The following is a 6,000-nucleotide window of genomic DNA, read 5'->3' on the forward strand; positions in this document are numbered from 1 at the left end:
ACAGCTTCCTGAGAGTATGGATAACAGAACTTTGGAAAAAGACTGGGTTCAAGGAAGTGATTTGTTTAATCATTAAGTTTCTGGCTTGACTCTAGGATATGGATTCCCAGTCACATTCTTTCCATGCAACCAGCCTAACATAAGCTGGCCTATGGACACTATTTTATCTAGTTGATTGTTGTTGTTTAGTCTTTGCATGAGACTAGAAGGAAAACCAGAGAAAGGTGAGGCGCCTGTTAAGACTTTCAGAGGAAAGAGAATCCTTTAGAGTCTGCATTCCATATTTAACCACAGTGCCACACACATACTTCTTTCTCTGCTATTCAAAAGAGGAAATATCAGAGAATAATACACCAAAAAATGCATTTGTATTCTGCTTGGGAATGGTGTTTTCAAGTTCAGCACTTGAGAAGGAGTGTATTGTTATACCATTTGCCCTCTCATAGAAATTTTATTGTTTTATTGAAATAATTAATCTACTATATTAGGAAGACCAAACATTAAGCTCAAACAAAAGCCTAAAGCTGTTTCATTGATATTTAATACAATAGTACTTGAAATCAATTATATACTGTTCTAATGGCTTTCTTCCAACCTCTTCAACGCCCCCATTACTGTTCTTAAATACACACACATGAACACACACGCTCAGGAACACGCACACACCAGGAAGAGAAAGAAGCTGTTCCTGCTTTCCAATTCCCCAAGTCCCCACACCAAAAATTCTTAATTCTTAAACTCAGTATGGATAAAATAACCAGGAACTTGTTAAAATGTAGATTTGGTGCTCAAACCTCCTAGAGATTTTGATTTAACAATACAGTTGATATGGTCCATGAGCTGTCCTTGAGAAACACAGCTCTATACCAACAAATTCAATCTAAGCTCACCCTGGCCAAAACAAAGCATTCTGCAGGAGCTTCCATTGCACCAGTGGCTAGCACCTTTCATTAGCTGAGCTTTCAGTGTCTTGGTCAATGCCTGTTAGCTCTTCAGGCATTACCTGAGATGAATTACTGTGCTGATCCGACAACCTCTAATGCAAGACATAGCACAATAGTTACCAATCAGAGACTCTCAGTCTGAATCCTGCACTGCAAGGGAGGACTGGCCTGGTTCCTATTTTAAGCCTTGGATAGGATTGTCACTTGCCTGATGAGATCTCTGTTTGTAAACTTTCACATGTTCTTCTCCTGTGGTACTTATCACTCAAGCTGGTATTGCAATTTATTTAGTTCATGCTTGCAGGGCCTTAATTAGGTTTAGTTTTCACCTTATGTAAAACTTAGCACAACGACTGGCATCGCCATTAAAATCAATAATGGAATCAATAAATTCATTCAAATAAAAATCAACCATACTTTCAACCTGTCTGGCTACTAAAAAGATAGACCACTAATTCATTCTCCCACTCAACCAAAGCTAAATCTCCATTTACATTACTTCTTCATTATTGAGGTATTTACGAATCCTTCAAGTCCAATTGATTAGTCAATGAACTTATTTGCCTAAACAGACAGCAGATTTCTGCTCTGTCCTCCTAAGCTGCATGGTTTTTATCTCCCAAGGCTTGAACTCTTTCAGCTGGAGGATCATTCATTCATTTAATTAGGTGACAAATATTTATTGAACAATTATTCTCTGATAGGCATTAGTCTTAGCACAAGGGATAAAGAGAAGAAAAATAAGGAGTTTCTGTCCTGAAGAAATGTAATCTAGCAAAGGCAGAAAAGCAGGCAATCAAATGATTACCGGCAGCATGTAGAGTGCAGGTGTGCACAAGGAGCATTGCTCAACTCTTTCTAGAGGGAATAGGAGAGAATTGAGAAGATCCTTAAAGAAAACAGGCAGAGTTGGAGAAGAGCATCCCAGATAAAGGCCATCTAGAAACCTAGTAGTGAAAAATGCACTATATTATATAGAAATCCTAAGTGACTTCAGCTGGGTTTCCAAGGGCACAGATCTTTGAAATGGAGATTTGCATGCAATACATTTCTTGAGGAATTTCCCCTGGGATCACCAAGTAAGGTTGCACAGAGGGAGCATGTGAACCATGATTAGTTGCAACGCAAGCCAATCTCGACAGGAAGCTCTGGGGGTGGGGCAGCCTGCAACACTGTCCTGCTTAGAGCAAGGACCAAGCTTTCACACATGGAGCCTTCATAAACTTCAATCCCTATCTCTCCCCTCCTCCTGCCCCAAAAGGTATTGCTTTAAGCTAGGTAGGTCTCTTCCTTTGGCTGGGAACAATTCTTGGGGAAGGATTTCCTTGTACGCTGTCCACCACCAACAATCCCAGCAGCCGGGGAATGAATGTGGTAGTCTTAAAAGTGCATCTGGGCCATAGGACAGCATCCACTCCAGTAAGCCCAGGAAGTATGAAGTGTGAGAGTGCAGATACCTTGTAGAGGGGACAGGAAATAAAGCTGGGAAAGTGGTCAGGAGTCAGATTGTAAAGGACACTTGTACATCAGAGGCTTGGATTTATCCCAAGAACAATGGAAGCCATTTACAGGTTTTAAGAAAACAAACAAATAAACAAACAAAAACCATGACCAGTTTTGCATTTTAGAAGGATCTGTAAGTATAGTATGTTGAGGATGGTTGGAAATCACTTAAGAAACTTCTGAAAACTTTCAGGAAAGGGGTAGAAGGGAGGTAAGGATGTGAGAGCTTTTTAGAAGGTAAAAGAATTAAAGATGAGTGGCTGATTATTTGTGATTAATGTAGGAGAGGAACAGAGTTATAAAACTGGTGAACGAAGAAAACTTTAGCTCCTACAGTAAAGAGATTTGAAACCACACACAGAACTTCTTAGTTCCTAAAGTGTAGTTCGCTTAGGAGAGCCAGCAGTGGAAAAGATGCCTCCAGAGTTGCGAGGGAATAGTGAATGTGATGATTTGAAAAAGAGAGATGTTGTTTTCATGTTTCAGTAATTCATGTATGACAAAAAAAAAAAAACCACTGGAGGAGACTGGTGGGCACTTGCTAAACAAATTCCATATTTTTCAAGATAGCAGACTCAAACTCAATTAGAATTATTACTAATTAAGGACATGTGAATAAATTTGAATATCTAAGTGTGTGTGAAGCTCTGTATTTATGATCCTCATGGTCTCTGACTAATAGATTCCTTAACCCTACAGCAGTTGTGTGTCGGGTTATCTAGTGGAGGGAGAAGCAGCAGAGGAACTGAGGAGAGAAGACATCCAATTAATTAAAAGGGTATTAGTTCTTGCTCCTAATTAAAATCAACTAAAAATAGGAATTTGACAGGTGTTTGGCCAGAAAGAGCATATTAAACAATATTCAATCTTTAGGGAAAGAGCAGAAAAAAACCCACAGAAGCATCCAGAGGCCATTTCCTAAAAGCTTCTCTTGTGCAATATAATGCCTTCCGCATATTTTAGGAACCCCCCCACCCGCTTTTCCCCAGAACCAGTAGAGAGCTATCCTACTCTACACAACTGAGTTATATGGACTCACATCTATCCATACATTTTCATAAAATTTGTTAAATTATCTTATTATATATATATTAGAGCTATAACTGGACAGAAAATAAGTTAGACAAAATGCTTGAGCTGTCAATTTGATTATTCCTAAAAAGCAAAGTTTTTCGTCAACTACAACTCCATAAGGACATGGATTTTCCCTCTCATCTGTTCACTGATGTAACTTCTGTGTTCAGAACAGTGCTGGGGCCATATTTTCTCTGAAGGCTATAGGGAAAGATACTTTCTGGCCTCTTCCAGCTTTTGGTGGGGGTCAGCAATGCTTGGTGTCTATTGGCTTGTAGACACAATGCTCCAATCATTGCTTCCTTGTTCATGGGCATTCTCCCTGGGCCTGTCTCTGTGTCTCTTCTCTTCTAAAAATACCAGCCATGTTAGGTGTAGGGCTCACTGTAGTCCAGCACGGTCCCATTTTAACTTAATTACACCTGCTTCCAAGTAAGATTTCGTTCATGGGTGAGGACTTGAATATATGTTTTCAGAGGGTGCAATTCAGCCAGCAAAATGTTCTCCTAGGATTGTTTATTCATATGTATCATACTCTTGGAGTACATCTTCAAGGAAACCAAATGTCTGTTGATATTGCCAAATACTTTCTTAACTCTCTCCTGGGTTTCTCACTGCCCATTTTCCCAAGGTCAAATATAATACATAAAATATCTCCACTCTCCTGAGACATGACACCTACTGGGATTTTTCTGAAGATAGTTTAGGTGAAGAGGGGGCAGAACAAAAGACACATAGGAATGGTTGATTTACAGGGATGAGAACAGGTTGAAAAGAGGTACCTTAAGGAAAGATAAAAGGATTTTGTAAGAGGAGATTCAGGATAAATTTCACTGATTTTTTTCTCCAGCCAGCTGTGTTTCTGATGATAACATGAATTGTCACTTTATTTGCATTTTACTGCATTCTTTATTTGTAGAAAAAACATTTCATACATAAATGTGTGTATACACACACACACACACACATATATATGTATATATAATGCCTTCATGGGGAAATTTCCTAGTGTCAGCTTTTATTCAACAGATTCTTGTAAAATATGATTTGTTATGCACTGTATTAGGTATTGGAGGAACAAAGGACATGTCACTGACATGACAAGGGCTGCATTTGAGGAAGGTTTAATTGGGCATTGTAAGGGGAATGGAATGGAAGAGGAGACAGACAGACTGGATGAGGGGACTGGTTTAGATACTTTTATAGTAGCTCAGGTGAGAGGAAATGAGAGTTTGAATTACAGCATAACCACAGGGCTGAGAGGCAGGAGCTAAGTCAAGACCTTGGACAAAAGTGGACACAGAATCTTGTGACACACCAGTCATCAGATGTGGGTAAATAAATGTAATTCATATGACCCTTGGAATTTATTTGACCCATAGAGATATAGATCATCCTGACCCGATATTCCCAATGGGAAAAACTAGTTAGTCCAGCACCCTCTCTGTAACACTTGTGGATCATCTGTCTTCCCTGTGGCTACCTCTTCCTATGTCCTGTGTTAACTTGTGATGTTTAGGTTTCTTCTTTGCTGACCTAGACATCTTAATTCATCTCTTGATTGATGCCACTATAAATGCATTCACATTAAGATTTTTGCAACTTTGTGGACGAGTTTTGGGTCACATTGCAAGGTAGTCTTATCAGAGCACAAATGGTTGATCATGATTTTGTAGGAATCCTCTGACATCTCTCTCTTAACCACCCTTCTCAAGCTCTCAGCATCTTGCATTTGCAAAATTCTCCTGGCATGTGACCATTTCTTGATCATTTATATACAGTTAGATAAGAAAAGAAGAATCACTGTGAGTGATACGAAGTCATTCTCATGCTTCATTTAGGTATAGATATAGGCCTTGTTATTGACCTCATGGGTTATACAGTCTACTTAAGATACTTATGTATGTGTTTGCCTTTGAGTTTGAAGTCATCAAATCTGGTGCTTAAGAAAGAAAGATGAATGTGACATGCAAAAGAGAGGACAAATGGGAATTTGAGGGAAAAATCTTGGTCTCACATCTGTCTGTCATCCGCTCCAATCTCAGTGATAAGGTGCAGATAGGTGAGTGTCCCTCACCAAGGAGCTGCACAACCACCAGACTCAAGGCTCAGAGAAGCTGAAGGGGAAGGTCAGGTGGGAGCTGGGAGCATTGGGCCTGGCCACTGCCCACAATCCCCCAGGGGAATCCATAGAGGAGCACCTGGATGCACAACAACCCTCCAGGTGGCCACACAGCTGCTGCTTCTCTTCTGGCTTCCAAATTACATGCAGAGTTCCTTTGTAGAAGAATTGAAAATTCAGAGAAGTGGATTCTGGGAAAAAATTTCCAGCTTAGCTAAGTCATCTGGTGCAGTGGGGCACAATCCACAGATCTACCATCATTATGGAAAGATGGCCCTGCTCTGTTGTGTTTTCAGGTAAAACGAAAGGGCTTCTAGGCCTGCTTGACGCTTCCAGATGCCTGGTGACAGGAATCAA

The sequence above is a fragment of the Pongo pygmaeus genome, chromosome 12 (genome assembly GCF_028885625.2).
Source record: "Pongo pygmaeus isolate AG05252 chromosome 12, NHGRI_mPonPyg2-v2.0_pri, whole genome shotgun sequence".
NCBI lineage: Eukaryota > Metazoa > Chordata > Mammalia > Primates > Hominidae > Pongo > Pongo pygmaeus.